General features: G+C 40.0%; 1 protein-coding gene across 4 annotated transcripts in view; it reads left to right on the top strand.

The window, feature by feature from the left end:
* The window catches only part of LOC135111742 (actin-related protein 8-like), a 301,644-nt gene that overhangs the window by 49,958 nt on the left and 241,686 nt on the right, over nucleotides 1-10,000 (top strand). The gene's annotated exons all lie outside the window — the stretch shown is intronic.

Here is a 10,000-nt window from a genome sequence, read left to right as displayed (position 1 = left end):
CTGCAGCTTGACAGAAGAGCAGATGGAGCGGAAATCAAACATCCCCCCGCAACCACCACCACCACCAAAATCCCTGCTACGACATCAGCTGCGGCAACCCATCAACACCCACCACTACCTCTTCCATGTACACCTCCATCTCCAGGTGTGATATCTTAGATGAATGTACTGCTGAATAGTACACAGCTGCGAAGTCTCCTCAGTAACATGATCTGTGGCAAATGCATGAAGAATATCGAGGTTGTCGTCAATAACAAGGGAATGAACTCGGAATGCTCTGTCATTTGTTCATGCGAGAGTCCCAGGACTGCAGCACCACCATCCATGTTGTCTTTTACCACCTGTCTGCCAAGGATGTCGTACAGCATAGTCTCTGTCCTCCTGGAGAAGAATTTTGGTGCTTCATGCAGAGGGCAGAGGCTCTGGGGAAGGAGTCAGAGCCTCACAGCACCAAGAAGCTCTACCTGTCCAACATCCCTGGCGAGCAGCTGGAGTTTGTAAAGGGTGTTTACAAAGACCTTGCAAATCCAGCACTGCTGCAGAAGTGCTTCTTTGGACGCATCCAGAATCCAAAACAAAAGTCTACACTCAAAAGTCTGGAGGAAGGTGTCAAAGGACAAATTTGCTGGACTACACAGGACTTGCTTTGTGTCGCGGATGACAATCTGGGAGCACAATTTTGGATACTCTGAGTCCAATTTGCTGCAGTGCATTGAATTTGGAGTGTCTAGCCCCATCACTAAAGCACAAGAGAGAAGAGATAAGGAGAGAAAGAGGCACCAAACACCAAGACATAAAAAGAAAACAAAAGCAGGAGAGGATACACAGCAGGAATCCCAGACTGGAAGGAAGAGGAAGAGACTAACAGATACATCATACCAGGCTGGGGCACACTAGTAGTTGGTACAAATTTCCTATCTCGCCCTCATGTAATTTGTAAGTTTTTTTTTAATGGTTAGTAAATGTAAGCAAAACTTTACATACATTTTTCTCAAAACTAAAAATCTTTAACTTCAAATGAGTATATCTCAAAAATTTATCATCCAATTTTCAGTCTGTTTTTTTTTTTCCAGTAGAGAAAAGAAAGGAAAAAATCTCTACCCAAATCATTGCTCTAACTCAAAATCCAAATTTTTTATTGAATAATCATTAAGAAAAAAATCAAGAAAATACATAGTGTACAAAAACAAAAATTTTTAAAATGTAATTTTTGTCTGATCTACAAAGTTTGGATCAGGATTGTAGTACAATATTTGAACTAAATACTGTGTCAAGCAAAAAGATGTAAGGTAAGTTTCTTCATAGATTAGCTCATTTAAAAAAAAAGAAAAAAAGAAAAAGAAAATAGCTTATGACTCAAAACCACTGACTTGGAGAAACAACACCTCAACCAGAATTAATATATGTTCTGAACTCTATTGTGTGTAAATATTTCAGCTTGATTGGGTAAAAAATAAGCGAGATAACATTTTTGCCAGTTGTGCCCCTTAATGGTAAGAGTATAGATGGAGGAAAAATGAAAAGAAATGGGGAAAGAAAAAGAAAATATTTATTTCTTAATACTTCCTCTCTCCCTCAGGTTCTTTACTTGCTCCTCACCATAGGTGGGCATCATTTCAGTAAATTATAATGATAATTTATCGTGATAATGATATTGGCTTATTGGTTATCTGATAATTATTTTTCCCACATTATCGATTCATCAGTATCGCCAATACTTTTGATTTCAAACTAGTGATAATTAATAATTTTAGTTTTTGTTTAGTTTTAATTAGTGAAGAGACAATAAACATTGAATTTGAATTTTTCTGAGATTTTTCAAATTTTTCTATAATAAAGGTAAAGATTTATCAATTTTTTATTTAAAATATCAATATCATTATTGCTAGTATTGGAATTTTGGATTTATTGGTTATTGGGAGTTATGAGGTAACTACTTATGAATATTCAGAGATATGAGCAGTCAACTCGCAAAATGGAAATTGTGCTCTTGATATCGTTCTCTTTGCCAACCAGAAGTTCAGATTTGGTGCTACATGCCATATTTACCTAGTACACTGCTTTGCCACAACCCAAGCAGTGCAGCAGCATGGAGAAGGACTGCCCACTGCCAGAGAGCATAGGCCCTGCAGCAGTTTATTTTGAGACGCTAGTTTAAAATTCAAATTTAATTTAAAAACCAGTTGTGCTGCACTGTAGTGAGTCTGGCTTGAGATTCCACAGCATACGAACCTCTGCCAGTTGGTCTCTGAGAGGGATAGAGATGGGAGGGTTGCACTGCATGGTGTAGAAAGCCTGCTCCATTACATTAATTCCACTAACAGGCAAACATACCTGTCTTATGCTTTCAGCCAGCCATCTTAATAAATTATATGAATAAAGGCATGTCTAATCAAAGGAGGAGAGAGGGAGAAAGGAAAAAAAATGTACATGAGAGAGAGAGAGAGAGAGAGAGAGAGAGAGAGAGAGAGAGAGAGAGAGAGAGAGAGAGAGAGAGAGAGAGAGAGGGGCATCTGATTTTAACCTGGCTTGTATGCCTGGCATATTTGAGTCTTGTGGTTAGTTAGAACAGTCAGGAAGTTAATGAGGAAAGCTAAGGACAATTATGAATTAAAGGTAGCCAGCCAGGCAAAGACGGACCCCAAGGGATTTTATCAGGTATACAGGACGAAGAATAAGGATACTGTAGATCCAATAAAGGCAGCAGATGGGGAGCTGGTTAGTTCTTGGGAGGAGATAAGTAAACTTCTGAATGATTATTATTTAACTGTCTTCACCCAGGAAAACATGCAGGATATGCCAGATAGTGAACAGGTGTTTAGAGCAGATGAGAATGAGAAGCTGACAGATATTTCCATAACTAGGGAGATAATGGAACAGGATATAGATAGGCTAAAAAAGTTCAAGACACCAAGACCTGATGAAATATATCCCAGAGTACTTAAGGAATGTAAAGAGATTATTAGTGAGCCATTAGTTTCTGTGTTTAGGAAAGCACTGGAGTTTGGTGAGGTACCAGTAATGTGGAGGCAGGCTAATGTAGTACCCATCTTTAAGAAAGGAGATAAAACTTTAGCGCCTAATTATAGACCTGTCAGCTTAACTTCAGTTGTAGGTAAAATGTTAGAGTCAATAATAGTGAGGAACATTAGGGAACATTTAGACAAACATAACTTGATAAATCAGTCACAGCATGGCTTCACGAAGGGGAAGTTTTGCCTGACAAACTTGTTAAGTTTATACAGTAAGGTGTACGAGGCAGTAGATAATGGTGATAGTTATGATATCTTATATCTGGACTTTAGTAAAGCATTTGACAAGGTACCCAATCAAAGGCTCCTGAGAAAGGTTAGGGCACACGGGATAGATGGGAAGGTGTTATGCTGGATAGGGTCATGGCTTGGTAACAGGCGACAGAGAGTGGTAATAAACGGCTGGAAATCCGAGTGGGGTCATGTAATTATTGGGGTGCCACAGGGATCAGTATTAGGGCCATTGATATTTCTAATATATATCAATGACTTGGATAGTGGAATTAGTAGTGATATTAGTAAATTTGTGGATGACACAAAGATAGGTAGATTAATTAGGTCAGAATCGGATGCCATCGCCTTGCAGGCTGACTTAGATAGAATGAATGAATGGCCGGATAGATGGAAAATGCAATTTGATATCAATAAATGCAAAGTGCTTAGCGTAGGTAGAGGAAACCCACACAATAGGTACACATTAAACAACCAAACTCTGGTAGGTACAGGGTACGAGAAAGATTTAGGAGTTATAGTTAGCTCTGAACTCCGTCTAGGGAAACAATGCATAGAAGCCAGAAACAAGGTAAATAGGGTACTAGGATTAATTTTTAGGAGTGTTAAAAGTAGAAGGCCGGAAGTAATATTAAAGTTATACTTGGCGCTGGTCAGACCTCATCTAGACTACGCTGTGCAGGTCTGGTCCCCACATTACAGGAAAGATATAGGTCTATTAGAATCAGGACAGAGGAGAATGACAAAAAAAATACAGGGGATGAGGAGTATTCCTTACGAGGTGAGGTTGAAGCTGTTAAATTTACATTCTTTAGAGAGACGTAGGTTAAGAGGGGACCTGATAGAAGTCTTTAAGTGGTTTAAGGGTTATAACAAGGGAGATGTAAGCAAAATTCTTAGGATCAGCAACCAGGGTAGAACAAGAAATAACGGGTTTGAGCTCAAAAAATTTAGGTTTAGGAAGGAGATAGGAAAAAATTGGTTCTCAAATAGAGTGGTAGATGAGTGGAATGGACTCATTAATCATGTAGTTAGTGCTAGGACACTAGAGAGCTTTAAGAGAAGATTAGACAAGTTTATGGATGGGGATAACAGATGGAAATAGGTAGGTGTGTTTCATACAGGGACTGCCACGTGTAAGCCTGGTCGCTTCTTGCAGCTTCCCTTATTTCTTATGTTCTTATGTTCTTATGTTTGGCAGAAGCCTCAATTCTGTCACTACTCAGTAGTATCACATCATCTGTAAGGCTCTCTCTCTCTCTCTCTCTCTCTCTCTCTCTCTCTCTCTCTCTCTCTCTCTCTCTCTCTCTCTCTCTCTCTCTCTCTCTCTCTCTCTCTCTCTCTCTCTCTCTCTCTCTCTCTCTCTCTCTCTCTCTCTCTCTCTCATAGCATCAAGTATCAAGTAAGTAAGCATTACATTGTTTGCAGAATGTATGATGCTTTTTTGTACTGAAAAATTACGATGACAAGTTATGAGCAAAATGACTTATGAATAGCCTTCTGGAATGTATCTTGCTTGTAACTCGATAATTATTACTTATTACTGATAAGGTTATTGTTATCAGTTTATCAGTTATCTTGATAAATTCTTTTGTTATCATGCCCAGCTATGCTCCTCAACCTTGCTGCTTATTTTATTATTTCTATTTTCTCCCCATCCTCCTCCTCCTCCATCTTTTTTACATTTCCTTGCCCTGTGTACTCTCCTTTCCCAGTTACGTCCCTCCTCTTCTTCCTTTCCTCTCCCTCTTTCTTGTCTCAAACCTCCCTTCCTGTCACATCCCCTCCCCTTTATCTCAGAGATAAGGGACAAGGGAGAGGAAGGCAGGAAAATGGGAGGGAGGAAAGAGGAGGAGGTAGAGAGAGAGAGAGAGAGAGAGAGAGAGAGAGAGAGAGAGAGAGAGAGAGAGAGAGAGAGAGAGAGAGAGAGATAGAGAGAATTTTATCATTAGTAATATTATTAAGAACAATATTTGTGCTTAGTGTACTACTGCTTGAACTCCACACCTATAGGTCTAGGCTTACAGGCCTAGGCTTCTTTGTTACAGCTGCATGAGGTGCACGGTAATTATTAGATACTCCTTTTCAAGAAATAAGTGCGTCTAATGTGCTGGCAAATATGGTATGTACCGAGGTGCTGCTGGTGTTTCTTAGGTACTGTGCTGTTACACCATCCTCCCATCCTGCCTCCTATTGAATAGGGATATCAGGTGAATGAGTCACATTTTGAAGCTTCTTCCATTTATTCTGGTGTAGAGATGAGGTAAAGAATATAGAGTGTGCTTGCCTTGAAGTGTTATGCTAACATCCTCCACCTGACTCTTGGATCCTTAATATATTTTATGTACCCAGGCCTGAGAGGTATCCACCAATCGTATACAGTACATATATCATGTGGTTGAAGAGAAAAGGGTGTGGAGGGGCAACAAAAATCCAATAAAAAAAAAGGCCTACTGAGATGCTGGTCCCTGAATAGGGTCCAAAGTGGTAATCAAAAATTGAAGGATAAGTGTCTTGAAACCTCCTAAGGAATTCAAGTTTTAGGAAGGAGGAAATACAGAAGCAGGTAGGAAGTTCCAGAGTTTACCAGAGAAAGAGATGAATGATTGAGAATACTGGTTAACTTCTATTAGAGAGTTGGACAGAATAGGGGTGAGAGAAAGAAGAAAGTCTTGTGCAGCAAAGCCATGGGAGGAAGGGAGGCATGCAGTTAGCAAGATCAAAAGAGCAGTTAGCATGAAAATGATGGTAGAAGATAGCAAGAGATGCAACATTGCAGCGATGAGAAAGAGGTTGAAGACAAAGGAGAGGAGTTGATGAGATGAAAAGTTTTTGATTCCACCCTGTCTAGAAAAGTGGTATGAGTGGAGCCACTCCAGACATGTGAGGCATACTCCATAAATGGACAGAAAAGGCCCCTATATAGAGTTAGCAGCTGGAAGGGTGAGAAAAACTGGCTGAGGCATCTTAGTATGCCTAACTTCATAGAAGCTGTTTTAGCTAGAGATGAGATGTGAAGTTTTCAGTTTAGATTATAAGTAAAGAACAGACCGAGGATGTTCAGTGTAGAAGAGGGGGCAGCTGAGTGTCAGTGAAGAAGAGGGAATAGTTGTCTGGAAGGTTGTGTCGAGTTGATAGATACAGGAATTGAGTTTTGAAGCATTGAACAATACTAAGTTTGCTCTGCCCTAATCAGAAATTTTAGAGAGATCATAGGTCTGGCATTCTGTGGCTTCCCTGCATGAACTGTTTACTTCCTAAAGTGTTGGATGTCTACAAAAAGACATGAAAAGAGAAGGGTCAATTATCAGTGTAGGAGTGGAGAGAGCAGGAAGTTTGATTTAAAAGATCATTGATGAATAATAGGAAGAGAGTGGGTGACAGGACAGAACCCTGAGGAACACCACTGTTAATAGATTTAGGAGAAGAACAGTGACTGTCTACCACAGCAGCAATAGAAGGGTCAGGAAGGAAACTTGAGATGAAGTTACAGAGAGAAGGATAGAAGTCATAGGAGGGCAGTTTGGAAATCAAAGCTTTGTGCCAGACTCTATCAAAAGCTTTTGGTATGTCTAAGGCAACAGCAAAAGTTTTACCAAAATCTCTAAGAGGATGACCAAGAGTTGGTAAGGAAAGCCAGAAGATTACCAGTAGAGCAGTCTTGATGGAATCCGTACTGGTGATCAGATAGAAGGTTGTGAAGTGATAGATGTTTAAGAATCCTCCTATTGAGGATAGATTAAAAAACTTTAGATAGGCAGGAAATTAAAGCAATAGGATGGTAATTTGAGAGATTAGAATGATCACCCTTTTTTAGGAACTGGCAAACTTCCAACAAGGAGGAAAGGTAGATGTTGACAGAGTTGAAAGAGTTTGACTAGGTAAGCTGCAAGCATGGAGGCACAGTTTCAGAGAACAATGGGAAGGAGCCAACCAGTCCATAAGCCTTCTGAGGGTTTACACCAGTTAGGTCATGGAAAATGTCATTGTGAAGAATTTTAATAGGTAGCATGAAATAGTCAGGGCAGAGGAGCAGGAGAAACAAGCCCTGAATCATTCATGGTAAAGTTTTTAGCAAAAATTTGAGAGAAGAGTTCAGCTTTAGAGATAGATGTGATAGCAGTGGTGCCGTCTTGTTGAAATAAGGAAGGGATAAAAGAAGCAAAGTTATTGTAAATGTTTTTGGCTAGATGCTAGAAGTCGTGAGTCTAGGACTTCGGCTAGAAACTGGAAGTCGTGTTGTAAATCTTGAAATATTTTGACAGTTTCTATTAATGAGGAAGTTTTTGGCTAATTGGAGAACTGACTTGCTATGGATCCAGGCAGAAATTAGGGAAGGGTGATCTCCTAGGGGACTTGACACACCAAGGCTATAGTCTTTTTATTCCTAGAAGAATGTTTGGGCATTTGCCGAGTAGGGGAATTCCCTGGCAGTTATGTTGCTGCGTCTATAGAGGACCAATTATTTGTTTAACAGCTTGGTGGAAAGGACAGGTGACACCCCCCCCCCCACTCTCTCTCTCTCTCTCTCTCTCTCTCTCTCTCTCTCTCTCTCTCTCTCTCTCTCTCTCTCTCTCTCTCTCTCTCTCTCTCTCTCTCTCTCTCTCTCTCTCTCTCTCTCTCTCTCTCTCTCTCTCTCTCTCTCTCTCTCTCTCTCAGTATTGTATGATTTTGTGTGAATAAATTTTCCATAACTTATTTGTTTGTGATTTTTATGTTGTGTAATCTGAATTGGGGGCAGAGCAGATTTATTGCACTATCATCTCACTCACATTAATGGCTTTGGTTATTTGAGCTATTGCTCTGGATGGTGCAATGATAGGACCTCTTTTGGCTTTTTCTTCTAAAAGTACTTATTCATGTTGTAAATAAGTTCTTTCTTCTGTCTGTGAATGCTTGGGAGTTGCTCCCATTGTGGGAGTGTCCCCTGAGAGTCTGAGGCACTCCTCTCTCTCACCTGAGTCACCTGACCCTGCTGGTAAGCAGCCAGGGTGCTTGACCTACATGATAACGTTGCATAGCTATGTTGTCAAATGATGTGATATTATTGTAAAACCCATACTATTTATTATCTTAAAACCTTAATTATTTGTAGCACTGCATGGTTTGATGAGTTAAAAAATCCATACTTAATACTTGAATTTCAATAAAAAATAAAAAGAACTGATATATTTAAGAGAAATTGTGTGATGTGACAGAGTAGCTAATGGGACTTGGTCAGTGCCTAAACATTCTTCTGACAGTAAAAGGAATATAGTCAGATGAGGTGCGAGGTATGTGCCTCCCATGTGGTGATGTGTATCCCTGTGATCATGTGCGTAGAATAGGTATGTTACAAACATGCCTGGCACTCACCACAGCCAGAGGTGACCAACAGGGATCCATGGGTGAATCAAGTGGGGGGAGGGAAGTGAGATGCCAACTACAGTCAAGGCCACTGAGAGGGGGATAATGGAACATTTATCAAAACAGTACTTCCTTCTTTATTCACAATAAATAACGTGGCACAGAACAACAAGCTTACAGATCAATAAACTCCTCCTTGTCACAGAAGAACAACAAGTCTCTCTCAGCAGAGTCCAATATCGTTGTGTAATCATAGGGAGCAAGTCAGGGAGTGGACCAATATGGGGCCGCCAAGCAAAGTGAGAGCACTCAGTCTGTAGGGTCCAGTGATGTGGTGTAATCATAGGGAGTGAGTCAGGGAGTGGACCAATGTAGAGCTGCCAAGCAAGGTGAAGACACTGTCTGCAGGGTCCAGTGACATGGTGTAATCACAGGGGGGCAAGTCAGGGAGCTGACTAATGCATGGCTGCCAAGCAAGATGAAGACTCTTTTGCTCCTGGCCGCCACCACTGCCCTGTATAGCTTCTGTTCACTCTTGATTGGAAGGCGCCCCACAGCCAATCAATGCTCTCGCAGCCACCTGCGAAACAGACCACCCAAGTCGACTACTACCAAGGTGACATGACAACCACCACTGCCTTGCAACTTCATAACAAATACATTAGATAATATTTAGTACATATTCACTCATTCATTCATATCTATCCATCTATCTATCCATATCTGTTCATTTATCTGTCCATTTATCTGTCTATTCATTCACTTATCCATATATTCATCTATCCATTCATTTAGCTATCCATTCATCCATCCATTCCATTCTATTCCATTCCATTCTATCCACTCATCCATCCAACCATCCATCCATTTAACCATCTATCAATCCCCTCATCCATCCATTTATCCACTTATCCAGTTATCCATCCATCCATGAAAAAACATTTTCTAAACTGTTTAAAAACTGTTTGGAAACAAAATGGAAATAGTTTGTTAACAATACGAAAACAGTTTCCAAACGATTAAGGAACAGTTTGCAAACTTTGTTTTCAAACAGTGTTTCCTGATGTGGACAGGTCTTTAGCAATGTCTCTTACTCTGTCAGCTATTTAGTGCTTTTAAATTAATTTTCATTACTGTTTACATGTTTCTTTCCCTAATAAAGTTTGATAGTGCTATAGATGCATAGTTATTATTAATATATATATTTTTTTAATGGTAGTAATTATGTATAAACAAAACACTTGGTGGTGTTGATGCCCAGTGGTGTCATTGCACCAAGAGTGGGTCATGTCACATGGTCAGGAATAACTGTGTCAATCCACAGGTCACTTGGCCCAGATTGATATGCAAAATGTAGCTCTCATACACTGCACAGTCAAAAGAAAAGAAAA

Source organism: Scylla paramamosain, chromosome 2 (assembly GCF_035594125.1).
Source record: "Scylla paramamosain isolate STU-SP2022 chromosome 2, ASM3559412v1, whole genome shotgun sequence".
Lineage (NCBI taxonomy): Eukaryota > Metazoa > Arthropoda > Malacostraca > Decapoda > Portunidae > Scylla > Scylla paramamosain.
The sequence above is the reverse complement of the archived record's forward strand: the minus strand, read 5'-3'. Positions and strand labels throughout refer to the sequence as shown.